Source organism: Mytilus edulis, chromosome 14, assembly GCF_963676685.1.
Source record: "Mytilus edulis chromosome 14, xbMytEdul2.2, whole genome shotgun sequence".
Lineage (NCBI taxonomy): Eukaryota > Metazoa > Mollusca > Bivalvia > Mytilida > Mytilidae > Mytilus > Mytilus edulis.
In genome coordinates, this window is record NC_092357.1 from 32,419,324 (window position 1) to 32,435,833 (window position 16,510).

The 16,510-nt window shown below is 31.7% G+C and overlaps 1 long non-coding RNA gene across 1 annotated transcript; it reads left to right on the forward strand.

The window, feature by feature from the left end:
- The first annotated feature begins 261 nt into the window (after window positions 1–261).
- On the forward strand, window positions 262–14,439 carry LOC139503629 (uncharacterized). Its single transcript, XR_011659150.1, has 3 exons — window positions 262–407; window positions 11,575–11,722; window positions 13,846–14,439. It is a non-coding gene; the product is annotated as an uncharacterized lncRNA (long non-coding RNA).
- Window positions 14,440–16,510: the final 2,071 nt, after the last annotated feature.

Sequence of the window (16,510 nt, forward strand, 5' to 3'; positions counted from 1 at the left end):
ACAACGAAAATAAATATCAACAAATATGCAAGATTTCCTTAAACCGCGACATTTGATACCCGCGAAAATAAATAAAGGTACTTCAATCAAAAATCAGTATTTTCAAAAATCGTTCTAAAACCTATGATCAGCTGTTTTGTTGACCCTTACGTAAAACATGTTACACTCATCTTTTAGGATTTAAAGAATATTAAATATTCTGAATTGTTATAAAGGATCGATGAATTACAATATTTCTGGATACTTCTTATATTTGTACAGATTCATCGAATTACATAGGCTGTTTTTCGGATCCTTATAATAAAGTTCTTCCACACCTTTATAATGGAAAAGGAAATCATAAAATGGAAAACAGTAGATGCATACTTTACTGTAAGGGAAAGGGCTACAAGTATGCCGGTACGAAGGTACGTGAAATAAACTGAATTTATGTATTCTCAAATTTTTGCCTTCACTTGAAAGGAAACAATTTCCGGTTTCTACAAGTCGAGAGCTACTATTCAGCAACATTTTAACCCTTCACGAAAAAAAAAAAGAAGAAAATCCAACAATCATCACTGCATTGCTAACTCTGTGTTAAACTGTGTAAACATCTTTTAAGGTGGTATTGGAGTCTTAATTGAAAATGATAGAATTTGTTCATACTTTGCGAAAATGTAGTATATTTTGATATTTGTTCAAAAATATAAGTGAAATAATAGGTCACCGCATTTTCTCAAGCTACAGGTTGTGACAAAATGATGCATTTTGTATGGATTATACAGGAAAAAGCATCATTATGTGTTTAGGAGCTAAACTTAATAATAAAATTGTAAAAAAAATACGAGCAGACAGCTTTAAGAAAATGCTGTGAGAATATCAAAAGAAAAGATAGGGTCACCGTACGTTTTTTTTTTCTTGCTAAATTACAAAATAGCAAAATTCCATTTAGATTCCTTAAATAAAATGCACTATTTCAGAGTTTCGTTCCCCAAACATGCCAATTTATAAATATTAAACATCAAATAGATTTAATCAACTCTTGTAAAATTATTGATATTTATAAGTTACACTCTTATAATTGTGTTCTTTTATACGATACAGTTACAGGGGAGGTAATGACGTTGCTAACGTAAAATGTTATTTTCGCGACGTAAAACTGTGACATATCGAGAAAAATGCATTTTTCGACTGATTTTTATCATTCAAACTGATTTAATTTGAAAACGAGTGCTTGGACCCCTATTTTTTTAAAATGACATTTTGTTTCAGATTATGTGGGCCAATTTTATCAAACTGTAAATAGTGCATTTTTTTAAATTTTGATAAATATACAGCAAAAAATGACGTTTTTTTCTCAATTCATGACAATTTGATAAATATGTATTATTTCTGAATAAAAAATGCATACATTTTTAAGATACTTATAAAATACAGAAATACCAATTATTTAACAAAAAACAATTTGTGTTTATCTTTTAAAAACAAAAAAAGTTATGACTTTCTTTCGAAAGGGAAAATACGGCCACAAATCCGAATTTTGAGCAAATATACAAAATTTCGACCTCATTTAACTCAAAAAGTAGCACATGAAGGTATATTTTTTATTACATATTTGATTTAATCAGGTAACAAATAGTCTATATGCAAATTTTCATCAACTTGTACATACAGGATCAAAACTGTATCGTATTCCCTTAATTGCAAATTTGGCTAATCTTAACTGACGTTATATTCTCTGTTTTTTACAATCCAAGACGGCGAAAGACACCCATACCACCTTAACTCTGCTTTCTTATTCACAATAATTTTTAGCATATGTTTTCAGAGGGAATCAGGTCCTAAATGTTCTTCAAGTCGTATTAACTGAGTTTCTTGTAATTTTAATGTTAGCGAAATTACTGAACCAATCGACGCAAATTTACATATTCAACTTTTCTTTTGATTTGAAGTTTTATATGACATTACTTATTGGAATACAATTTTAAATAAGGAAAATACACATGAAATTGTCAGTTTTCCTTGTAAAATAATTTTTTTGATAATATTACATTTTAACTGATTGTTAAAGAATATCCATTATACGTCTGACAATATCATACTCATATGGACCTCCGTAACGTTTATCTTATTTCGCCACTAGACGCATAGTCTGCCTCTTGAATCCCTTCTTTTTCGTCATGATACGTCATGCTCCATACTATGTATTCTGGATTCCTTTGGACAATATCTTGTGATCTAGTCTCACTTGGTATGTTTCTGGTTTTGAAATTAGACTTTAAGGTAGATAGGGTGTCTTCCTCCAACTGGGAATTAGAAATACCAGAAAACAAGGTCTAGATCTTAAATACAATGTAAATTGTTTAGAGTAGTAGGTAATTCGTGTGTAAGAACTTTCATTTTGATATAGAAAATGACATGTTTCATCGTATTTATGTTTGTATTTACAAAAGCAAAAAAACTTTTGTTTGATTAATTGTTTTCCAACTTTACAACATAAGGGAAAGCAACTTAAATGCAAGGGCAGATTATTCAGATTAAGGTACTTTTACAATAGAATGTGTTAGGAATTTACCTATTTTATAATGTAGCGAAAAGCGGGTCCGGTGACCCCATATTTTTTTCTTTTCCTTAACTGAAAAACATACTATTAAAGCTATCTTCTCATATGTTATCTTAACATTTTATGTTGTAGTTTTCGCTTTATTGCAGAAAATTTGGGTTTCCATGCATACTCTAAACAAAATCTGCCAATTTGGAACACCCTGTAGCGTGAAAACAAGCCCCATGACCCATTTGTTTTATTATTATTTTTTAAAAAGCATGATATAAACTTCATTTTGGCAAATTATTAAAAAATTCTATGGTATTACCCACTTGTAAGCAGACTATATCTAACGACTAAAGTAAGAAGTCACCACTACATATATAAAACCGTGATTTGAAAGTCAATGAGACTACTCTTCACAAGAGACCAGAATGACACATTAATTAACAGCTATTATAGGTCTATTTCGGAGAACATTTTATCTAATTAAGTTTTCTATAGAACATGTTGAAGCTTGTATAACACTTGTCCATTCATAAATCATATAAAGATATGATACTAAATTGGTCCAAATAGCGAGATCCTTGCAGGGATTTGGTGGATGACACCCCCCCCCCCCCAAAAAAAAATATTGATTAAATAACAAGTATTTTGCACTTTAAGAGTTATTTTATTCATTTTTGCAGTATAAACGTTGGAACAATCACTATATTGGTCAAACTTCAGTCCGTATACAGTATACTCTGCATTATACCTTACTTCTAATCAAATTTAAGTTTAGAATATACAAGCTGACTTCTATTGATTGGAGATGTCAATCTTAATTATAATACTTAACAAAACATTTATACAAACAAAACAATCAACCCAATATCACCTCATTTCAACCTTACAAAGAACGTCGTAAAAGTAAAAAAAAACCGGAAAAATTACAATTCATATGAGCGAGACGTAACATATGCGCAAATACTCGAATGCAGTATATACAAGTATTATAAATAAAATGAATATATTCAGTAATAATTAATTGAAGAAACCCAACAATTTGGAATAACATTTCAAATCTAACACTTCCCATCATGACATTGCGTAACAATTGTCACAACACACAAACTGACAAGTTATAATTCATTACTGTTAATTCTATTGTAAACATTCAAGTAAGCATAATTAAGTTACAGGTCCAACAAATTAAGACTTTTTTGATCTGATCACACAACTACCGATAAGACTATCACGACTATTTTCTTTTGGTATATTGTCGTCCTTTTAAACTTAATTGACTCTTCACTTATATCTTGTAATATAATCTTCCCCTTTCAAATGATTGGCGCACTGAGTCCAAGTGGGTCAAATATGGAACTTATCGTAGAAGTTATTCCACGTCTTGTCAGCATCTTCTCCTAGAGTTTAACTGTATATTTGATGGCATCATAATTTACATCTTATAGCTTGTCAAAGCTGTGTTTGACATCAAAACTTCAACCGAAGGTGCTCGTTCCGAGTTTCTCTCTACGCCTAATGCTACCTCTGTTTCATGTAACCTTCGCTGTCAATAGCTGTCTTTTTCAATGCGTATGCGTCACAACTGGGCGATGGTGTTTCTACCAACATATGGACCTGCATCTGGTATTGTTTGGCTGTATTTTTAAGTTTTCATTTGGCCACAATAAAAATCTAGTCATCGTCCTTCACATGGAATGGATGAAACATAGCCTCAACATCAGCAGCTTATGCTATGTGGTCTTGTCTAAATCTCATCAGAGCTCCTACTAAACAGTTTATAAGGGATTAACCTTGTAATAATCGTTTTTTTAACAAAACATCTCTAAATTTGACTGCACAGTCGAAATTTTTCTCACCTTTCTGGCTTAAGGTTCATTTGTGAGAGGGGTGTGTGGAAGCTACCATAAGTGACTTGACTTTAATCAGTAACTTCCTTTGCATATCCCTGTTATATACTATCACTTACCGTTGCTGTATTCATCTCAGTCAGCTTATAATTATGTGAAAATTTGCGGTCTGATCGGTTTAATCGAGCGTATTTAGTTAACGCATCTATGTAAATATAACGGAATTTGATGAGACTGTCATCAAAGTGAAAGGGTTAGCGCTATCAAACCAGGTTTTATCCACCAATTTCTACATTTGAAAATGCCTGTACCAAGTCAGGAATATGACAGTTCTTGTCCATTCGTTTTTGATGCGTTATGTTATTTGATTTTGCCATGTGATTATGGACTTTCCGAATTGATTTTCCTCTAAGTTCAGTATTTTTGTGATTTTACTTTTTATGCTAAAGGCAAATTTTTCGGCAGTTTTACATTTTCATCCCGACACGGTAATCCGAGTTTGTAGTCTCAATTTCATAGGCTATTGTTGACTCCATTACTTTAAAGTCGCGTTTATTCTCCAAAGATATGTATATTTTCCCCGTGCTAGGCTGATGGAGAAAACCAGTGGTTCAATGCCGCTCTAATTGCTGCTGCAAAATTATATTATCTGCGTTCTCAAAGTTGATGTTTACTACATCACTGGTTCTTAGATGGTTAATGGTGAATCTAACGGTCCATCATAAGCGTGTTAGTACGGCATATGGCTCATTACATACCCTAAACACACTTCTAAATAACTCATCATAGATACCAGGACCAAATTTTGTATATACGCCAGACGCGCGTTTCGTCTACAAAAGGCTCATCAGTGACGCTCGAATCCAAAAAAGTTGAAAAGGCCAAATAAAGTACGAAGTTGAAGAGCATTGAAAACCAAAATTCCGAAAAGTTTTGCCAAATACAGCTAAGGTAATCTATGCCTGAGGTAGAAAAGCCTTAGTGTTTCAAAAAATTCAAAAATTTGTAAACAGTAAATTTATAAATATAACCATAGCAATGACAATTCATGTCAGCACAAAAAGTGCTGACTACTGGGCTTGTGATACCCTCGGGGAAATAAATCTCCACCAGCAGTGGCATCGACCCAGTGGTTGTAAATAAACTCATCATAGATACCAGGACCAAATTTTGTATATACGAATGGGTACTTCTGGGGTATCGATACCTATTTGCATTTTATTGCTGCTTAGCTCTAGTATATAAATATCTGACAAGTGCTTAATACTTTTTATATCGTTATTATTTGCGGTTAGGTGTGTCGATATTTGTAGGTTTTTAACTGATCATACCTTACTAAGTGTTATCGGACAGTTGTTTACCATGTTAGTCACCTTCGTGTCGGACTCGTTGTGCTGTAAAATGTAATCGATCTACTGTCTGTTTCTTGTATTTGTTTTACTTGATTAATTTCACTGGACTGGGCGGAAATTAAACGGTTCGCCCATCATAGACCAGTCCATCTATGTATAGTTGTTTAAGGATAAATTCATCAATGAAGTGTCCAGTTATGTTCATTGATCCGGTTAAAAGTATTACATTCAATAAATTGTGGATAAAAAAATTACTATGACAACGGCAGTTTCAAAATATTCATATTTCGTAATTCTATAACATTTAAATATACATTTTCCTTCCTTTTAACTATTACATGCTATACTATACTATATTATTACTTTAATAGTCCCAGCTTTATTCCGAATGATTTTGTTGTTGGAATGGGACGTGGGGCAGTTGGATAACCTGCATAAGGGAGACGAAAGATACCAGATGGACAGTTAAACTTATAGATAAAAAATAAACTGACAACGCCATGGCTAAAAAAAAAAAAAGACGAACAAAAAATAGAACAAAAGAAACAACTTCAAATTCAAATAAATCACCAACAGAATTATCAAAATATCTTTCGTTCGGAACCAAGGGTTTATTTATTGTCGAACGTGCTGCGTTTTCGCACTTTGTAGTTATTTCTTTTTGTGTGGGACAAATGGGATGGTTACACTGTCTCTCTTTTTTTCTGATTTTGTTCAATACTTTTGCTATGTTTTCAACTTCGATTTACATGTAAAGCATATAAAATGAAACTAATATTTTCATCACAGAATGGTAATGTATCACAGACGTTTGAAAATTATACAATTGAAAGTAAGTTAAACATTGTCATTTTTTTTTTAACGATAACAAATATTTTATTCAATCATTTCCTGCTATATAAATACCTAAGTAGCCCAGGTCGCATACTTAGGGGCCCCTGTATTTTAACAGCCTCACTTGACCAGGGAAAATATCAAATGAGTTTATACAATAGTTTTACATACATAATTATATTTAAATAACCAATACAATTGATTTTCACACCTGATAAGCATCACTGTATAAAATCACTATCATATATCCGGTTCACTGAACAAACATATGTTGATTTAAACTGGAAAAACTTTAAAATTTGATTGCGAAAATAAGTTATAGTTTGACTTGAAGAATTTTGATGTGATTGAACAGAATTTGAAAGTATGCTTTAATATATATTTATGGATTATAAAAAAAGGATAAAGCACATGTGGTGAGAACAAATGTATTTCGAAGCATAATATATGTGGTAATTTACTAATGTAACTAATATGCACAGACATAGATTTAAATAATAATTACAATACAAAATATTGTTTTTCTTTCTGTTATAATAACTTATTGTTCACTACTTTATACACAAGATACAATAAGATAAGTATATATATGGAATCGAACACACCTTTCGTTTAGAGCAGTAGAACTAAGTACATCTTCCTAAATTTTTTCGATAAAGAGTTTAATTTTCGTTTTGCATATATACTTTATATCCGAGCTTAGCAGAAGAAATTTTAATTCGTTTTTCATGTGCAGTTTTAGCAAAGCCTGTATAGACTGTACATTCAGTTTAATTTTATCGAATTTGCATTTATTACGTATTTTCCAAATAGCCCATTTGAAATAAAGTATTATTGCATTAACAATGTAATTATTCGAATTCTCTGTACAAGTTCCTAATAAAATATCTTTTTCAACGAGAACCTCGTCGCTTATAAGGTTACAAAGTTTAAATTTCTAACAACCGTTTCTATCAATGGTTTAACATTGATACATTGATAAAATAAATGCTCAAGAGTTTCAATATTATTAATTTCATCACATAAGTGACATTTTCCATTTGACATGTGCATTATTTTCAGTCTGTTTTCAGTATATATAATCCTGTGTATACATTTCCATTGAAATTCTTTAACTTTTCTATTAATATTCATTTTAATTAGATTTAGCCAAATTTTTCCCCAATTTATATACTCGCTATACAAATTTTCCCATTTTGTTTGACACTTAGGGGTCTCAGCTATGTTAATGTTTTATTGAACATATTTTAATGTCAAATCCTTGATTTTAATAATTTTATTGTCTGGATTTAAAAATTCAAGGTTTTCAGACATTTTTATTTTGTTGCTTTTTAAAGCAGGTTGATCATCGTTATTTTTTAAAATCTGCATGAATGTTTGTGGTATGGAACTTTTAATTCGTGAATATTCCGAAATACAATTACGTTTATCTATTAATTGTCTATATATTTCATTGCACGATTTAAAATCTTTGGTATTATCGTCCCATATATCACCAATAGTTTTGATATGACTTTTTAAAAAGGAAGAATAAAATAAAGATTTGCCCTGAAATAAAATATTTGAGTTTCCAAATAATCGCTGTTTCTTTACTTCCATTTCGTTAAATATATCCTGTGTGATCTTTGTCAATTTTGACCACGATTGTAAAGCGCTTTTGTAATAATATGGTAGGTTTTTTATCTCAAGACCTGAAAGGTCAGAACATTTACACAGAAAAAGTTCATCCTCAAATTTCTTATCACATTTTTTTTAACCAAAATTTACCTATTGCATTCCAACTAGATAATGGCTTATGTAATATCGAATATAAAGATTTGATATATTTACTTCTATCCAACTATCTAAATTTACCATCCCCATGCCCCCCTTTTTAACATCTAAACAACAAACCTTCCGGTCTACTTGATTCACTTTCCCATCCAAAATAAAATTCCATATTATCTTATTCAATTCTTTTTTGTATTTTTCGGGTATACCTCTTATTTCTAACTCATATCCACACACTGATATAATTAAATTTTTAATAATAAGGACTTTTCCAGAGTAAGTCAATTTTCGACTTTTCCAGACGTGTACACAATTTTGTACTTTTTCTAATATTAATTTCCAAATTTTGTCATTGTCAATGTTATAACCATGGTGAATACCTAGTGTTTTTATGTTATCTGTTGTCCAACTTATTTTTTTAAAAGTAGGTCGTCTGCGTTTATTTGCGCCAATATTTATTCCCTCAGTCTTTTCGTAATTAATTTTAGAACCCGATGCCTTTTCATATTTGTCTAATATTTCAAAAGATTTTTTGACAGAACTTTCATTTTTATTAAATAATTGTGTGTCGTCTGCAAACATATTTAATTTGGTTTCTATTCGCTAACCATTTTCTTCCCCAGGCAATATAAGGCCTTGAATTTCCTTTTCTGCCCTTATTGCACAGGCCAAGGGCTCTGCCTGTAATATATATAAAAAGGGGGCTATTGGACACCCCTGCCTGGCTGATCTAGAAATTGAAAAATATTTTGAGACGTAGCCATTTGTTTTAATACACGTCTTTGCACTTTTTAATAGCATTTGAACCCAACCACGAAAATTGTCCCCAAAATTGAATTCCTTCGTAACGAAATCTAGCCATCCCCATTCCATCCTTTCAAAGGCCTTTTGTTGGTCTAAAAAAACATTGTCATTATTGTCACTATGACTGTCACTGCTGTCTACCAGATCAATGATCAATCTCTCCATTTGTTCGTCTATTACAATGTCTCTTTATCTGTATTCTTCTTTGATAATTGCAACATGACGGCAATCAGAAACTGTTATATCTGCCACTGCTTCATGCGCAAGTTTTAAAACATCGTCAATCCTGTAGGTAACGTTTCTTGAGGCGACACTTTGTTTTACTTGGTTCCATATCAGTTCTATTAGATTTAGGTCTGGCAATAAGGAGGGAGGCGTAAAATTGCATTTCCTCTCTCTCTGGCGATATTGTCTATAATATATTTTGGCGTTTGGTTGTTGGCTTTTGCTAAAGCAAGAAGCTGTGGACGGAGAAGTTTATTGTCAAACTGTATTTCGTGTAATCGAAGATAAGCCTAAATATCTGCTTTCTTGTTATTTGTTGTAGGACATTTGTCAAACTGTACAGAATGTTATGATGCATTGTCCATTATTATAACTCTCTTTTCGGGTAGGTTGCTCAAAAGTTTTTCTGTAAATCACTTGTTAAAGTTCTCACCATTCATCTCGTGTTGGTAGTCGCCAGTACACGATTTAGCCTTGTAAATCAGCAATGCATTTGGTACAAATCCCAACATTCAGCCCCATGAATGACGATAAGACGTTGTCCGCGGCTTACTGGTTCTAAAACACCGCATTCATCTTCATGTTGCCAACATTTCTTTGCAGTATATGCAGTGTCAATGCACATCTCATCTATTGTACCAAGTTCATACCTTTCTTCCGGTATCTTTTACTCTATTCAAATACTGAATTCCTTTTCAACGATGGCATCCTTCTCGATCAGAACCTTTCTCTTTGTTTGAGAGCGCTTCCACTGGAAACCAAGTTCCTTCACAATTTTCAGAAGCAGTTATTTACCCCCGGGAAAATTAATGTCGCATTTAAGCGATTCATAAAGTCTTTCAGTGGTTGGTAACTGATGTCGGACTGTGTAAAATTCATGAATCTTCTGTCTTATGGCACATTTATCGAAGTCATCATCACGCTTATATGGACCTCTTACTTTCTGTCTTTCTGTGGAAAAAGGTCTCCATTTTTTTTTTCGCGTCGAATTCTCCGTAAAGTAGCCTTGCTAACCAGGGTAGCTTCTGCTGCCCTTTCTGTGTGTGGTTTTACTGGCGTGGACGTCGGTTGCTGAATCTGCAACTAAAAAAACTTTGACACTTTGTAGACTATTTCTTTTGAATGAGAGGAAAGTATTCGCTTACGCTCGGCCATTATTCGTAATACAGAATGATTTACCAGAATTATAAGATGTGCTTAAATAGTAAATATAAGAAGCGTCAAAACATTCACGCGTAAATAGAGAATTTCTTTTTTTAAAGCTTTTATTATGATTATATTTAAGGAAGGAAAATGGGGTGTAAATATCTTATTTTTAACATATATTTTTTTTATAATTATTATACTAATCTCACAGTAAGAAATATTTGAATAGAATAATACCAGAGCTGGTACTTTCAAATACTTAGCTATAGCACATATAAATATTTTTTATTTCAAAATTGTTCTACATCTCCAATATCATGCACTAATCCTTTAGTTAATGTGTTAGGTGATTAGAAATCAATAACAATTATAACTGCAATCATCCTCTCACACACATCTTCAAATAGACTGTCCTTAGGCAAATTAAAACTTAAGATCCGCCCGATCAGTTGAACTCACATTGGTAATATCAAGCGCTCGTCATATAACGTTTTATCTGCTCCATCATTAATCACGGCATAAGTTTGGCAAGTTTTCACGTTTAACCCTTTAACCTCGACGGTTATAATTCCCAGACAATTCTAAATAACAGTCCCGGCGGTTGAACAATCTATTGCTACCTTGGTAGTCATGCGATATGTGTTGTTATCTTTATCCCAACTATTCTTTAAAATGTGATGGTTAGATCTACAGTTTTCTACAGTCATACATTTTAGCTTTTCTACAGTCCCTTGAAAAATGTTGATCCTTTAAACAATTAAACCATAGCTAAGCAGTTCGAACAAAATTAACTCTATCAGTTTAGTTGAAAGACCTGAATTTTACTCATATTTCTAAATCATAACACATGTAACATGTACCATTACAATAAATACATTTACGATCTTGTGTTGTAACATTGCTTACATGCATTTTATAAGAAGCAAATTAAGATACCTTCTATCGTGTATTCATATCAGTTTGTTTGTCTGCAGAAATCTAGGTTCTCTACCAGTTTCAGTTATGTAATTTTAGAAGTGACTAGTACAAACACATTCTTCAACGTATCTCTTATATTCTACAGAATTTCAATACTAGTGTGTGCTTTTGTGGAACCAATGGAACAAATTTTGACGATTATTATCTTCCGAAGTTCTACTGTAATTTTCGTTGTCCAGGAGATTCTATGCAAGTTTGTGGAGGATTTCGGAATATATCTTTATATGAAACAGGTATTACTTAAAGAACTTTAGAATAATTTCAAATATTTTAGACTCGAGCATTACTGACGAGACATTGATTTTTTAAATGCAAAAGAAAGGCTTCCGTTATATTATTGTTGATATAAAAATTAAGAGAGTGTACCACTTCATTCAATTCCACAAGCTTGTTTGAAGAGGGTGTTAACGTTCATAATATGCGGTTTAAAAAATCTCCATGTTGGATATTTAAAAAAAAAATACAAATAAATGTAATATATATGCTAAACTCAGATCGTTAGCAGAAAATGATACAAACAATTCCAAGAGCACAGCAAAATACACAGTTAAATAATATAATAGTACATTACAACATGTAAACCACATAATTAGCAATGCCAACGATTAATAATGTATATTGAAACTTACCAGAATTGACTTTCAAATTCAATGACGTTTGATTGTAGATTTATGTCACGTTTTTAAGTTTGTTTTATAGTGCAAAACAATTAATGATAATATGTTTTTTAAAACCAACCTGCAACTATTAGTACCAAAATAGTTTTAGATGCAGGAATATATTGTTATAAATTAATATGTGATTTTGAGTATCATTTTTATTTGATGAAAGCTTCATTTTTCAGTTGCCGCCATATAATTTTAAAAATTCGTCTAAATTTGAAAAAAAAATATGAGTACAATGACCTTGCTAGTGAAATGACATTATTTAATTTCAGATTATTTAATTTCGATTTCAGATATAATGATGATGTTCTTTCCATAAACAATCCGAACTTTTATGATTGGGTTCCATTAATATATCCCCAAGAACTAGAGATTAAAGAAACAACAGACACTGCTTCCTCCGCCTCATTTTTAGTCTTATATCTCGAATTTGACTTACACAGTCATCTCAGTACCAGAATCTTTGACAAACGAGACGATTTTAATTTTGAAATTATAAATTGCCCCCACCTTAGTAGCAATATACAAACTTCACCTGCATATGGGATATATATTTCCTAACTTATCGATATTCAAGAGCTTGCAGCTCCTACTCAGACTTTGTAAAAAGTCATCAGTGTCTGAGTAGAATGTTGATGAACCAAGGGTATGTCAAAGAACGTCTCGTCCTTTTAAAAAAAAAAGTGCATCGGAACGTACCAAGACCGTATTCAGTATCAATTTCACAAATAATACACGATGGTCTTGATATATAGATTCTGCGTACTGCTGTTGTTTATCATCTTAACAGCGTGTTTTATAGTTCTTTCATTTGTCTTTGTTCTATCAATAATATTACTTTTACTGTTGAAAGGTTTTATGTGAATTCCGTTTGACGTGGCTCGGTACTTATACATCTCGTCAATGTGTTTGTATTGTTTTTCATTTTTGGTGGCGTATTTTGTATATGCGACTTTTTGTATTTCTTTGGTTCTTATAACATGACTCTGTACTTTAATATATCCCGTCAGTATGATATTGTTCTAATTTATGTCATTATGATATATTTCTATTATGAATAACAAAATACGTTGAACCACAAACGTCAAAATCATTCAATGCGTAGTGGAATTAACTATTTGTGGATTCTTATAAATTCTATATATAAATTTTGGACTAATCTCGGTTCTATTTCTGAAATTGATTCTTACATACTTTTGATTTTTTAACACTGTATGCTAACATTGCCTATGCAAACTTTGTTTGTATGCACATTGAACGACAAATCTATATGACGTATACAATTTTCTGACGTCAGACACACAAATCAATGAATGTGTTTGTAGATAGATGTTTATGTGTTCTGTTAAATTGTTCCTTTTAAAATTGTTATACGATGATGACTGATGTACCTATATTTTGACTATTTTATTTATTGTGTCTGTTTAGTTAACGCATCAATGTTAATATAACGGAATTTGATGAGACTGTCATCAAAGTGAGAGGGTTAGCGCTATAAAATCAGGTTTAATCCACCATTTTCGACATTTGAAAATGCCTGTACCAAGTCAGGAATATGACAGTTCCTGTCCATCCGTTTTTGATACGTTTTGTTATTTGATTTTGCCATGTGATTATGGACTTTCCGAATTGATTTTCCTCTAAGTTCAGTATTTTTGTGATTTTCTTTTGATGTTTTTCTATTTTAATAGGGTTTCATCCTTTGAACATTCAAAATGTTTTCTTCAAAGAGTTTGCAAAAGACTATAAGTTGACAACACAGACCAACGGAGTTATAAGAATGATAAGCGTGTCACAATGTGCAATGCATTGCTTATCCTCTTTTTCTTGCCGAGCCTTTGAAATGTGCATCGACACTGCAGAATGTAGTTTGATATTTGACTATGAAACATTGTGTGATGGTGTCCAACATGAGATTGGATACGTTATTTATATGTTGCAATAGATAATGATTCAAAGTTGGATGTAACGCGTCTTCTGACTAGCTGACAGTGTTTTATCTATCAGCTTATAGACATAATTGTGTCATGTGACCGTGACGTCATGAACGTTTTTTTATGTTTAAAACCAGCTTTACAATGGAATTGAGAACTAATTATAAGGAGTGACGGCAATATTTCTATTCGAAATAACATATAAATATGTTGCATATTCTAAAATAACCTGCTACGCGGATTATTCAGTGTGCACCACATGTTTTGTGTTATTTTTTCATAGACCGAAAAATATTACAGTTATTCCTTAAATGTAAACACATTCTCCATGCATTAGAGTGAATGCTACTTTTATTATATTTCCATAAGTTTGCAACACGTTGAATAGTATTTACAATACAATCAATTACCTGAACTGAATGTTGTGATATGCCTTACAATGATAAAACTATTAACAAAAAGAGATAGAAGGTATATGTAATGGGACAGCAAACACACCACATACAAACACAAAAACAGATCATATTTGATTTTCCTTTCTCTCTTAATAAAGAAAAAAGTAATTCAAGTTCCACTGTTGAATCTTGTGTAGATGAAACGCGCGTCTGGCGTACAAACTTATAAGCCTTAGTTAATTTGATGGGCTTATAATCGAGGTTTTACAAACATAATTTCTGCTGTAGTTCATACACATGACTAGCACCTGATATATTTCGTGGTTAAACATGATTATGAGCGCTGAAACCCTCCCATAACGACAATTGGGTGTACATTAGTTTAAAGATAAAAAGAAAAAAGTTTAAAGAGCATAAGATACACGGAAAAAAGCACATCACACTTTATTGTTGCACAACGTTAACTTGTAAAAGCAGATACATAGAATGCATTTAAGAAAATTTTAAAGTCAAACAAATAATTTTAAAATAAATAACGATGTATTTTCTCTCTGTGAGATAAATATCAGACGTTACATTTTTGATTTAATTCAAATAATGCAGGATTGCGATAAAAAAATTTACTTAATATAGTAGAAGAGGTTTTAGAAGAAAATGATCAACTTTACTTTTCAATGAAATAGTGTTATGCATTATTTGTATCTTATCCCTTTTGTCTTTACACGGAAATAATAAACTAAAACAAGGAATAAATGAATTGTATTTGGAACCAAGCACATACCTGCCAACTGCCACTATTTGCTGGGGATTTCCCACATGGAGGCTGCCAAATGGGAATTTTGAAAGAGCAATGTTGTACACAATTGAAACAAAACAATTAATTTTACAATGACTATATATTGGCTTGTTAAAGTATGAAGAAGCCAAAAAAACAACATTAAAATGTATTTGAAGCCCCCCTTGAAGGTTTTGTAGGGCCATAAGAGCCATCTTGCACGTAAAACCCCCATGGGGATTTTGAAAAGTTGGCAGGTATGCAAGCATAATGGAAACATGACATTTTACAGTATTTTGAATTTACAGATATTCATCACATGTATTTTTTGTAACAGCAGTTGAGAAGCAACTAAAATTATGACAAACATGCATATATATCTATTGGTTTTCTATAATATCTACTTCCGGCATATTTGAAGCCTGACATTTATTGTCAAGTACAAAAAGAATGTGGAATGTGTGATTAATGACTTCATCTTAGAAAAACATATATAGGTTAACTTGAAATACGTATTTGCATATTGTGGGCGTTTGCAAATTGAGGATGGTGTTAATTTTCAAAGTTTACTGTACAAAAACAGTATCGAGGTGTAGTATATATGCCTTCATGCTTAAGTATAATTCAGTTCATCATATATACTATGCACTTTTAAATTCCAACACGCACGTGACACTGGTATAAAAATGTAGAAATCAAGCCAAGCACAAGGTATAAGAGCATTGAGAATTTGTTTTATTAATTTCAAAATCAATGAGACTACGATAACTTACTAATGTAAAACAAAACGTCAAAAGCTAACAATATAGCTACAAATAAATTATACCACGATCAAATTTCAATTCTTTCTTTAGAAAAAAAAACTATTGAAATAAGTTGGATTGAAGAGAATCGTTTTTTTTTTAGTTTTTATTAGTATGATTGTTTTTTAGTTCGGACTTTTAATGGAATAGAAATTGTTTTTTATTAATTGCACTTATGTTTATACAAGGTTTTTTTTCTCATTAATTTTCAATATAATTATGTTGAATGAAATTAAGTTACATTTTCGTCTGCTAAAACTAGTTAAAGAAAACAGTATTTTTCAAAGAATTTATTACTTTTAATAATTTAGGAATATAGGCATTTACTGGAGCTGAAGCTCTTATCAATTCAAGACCGCTTACGTACCAGTCTGCCGATTCGAAAGATGAAACACCTTTCACACTGAATCACTTCTTGCACGGACAATTAAGTGGTCATTTCACTCCAG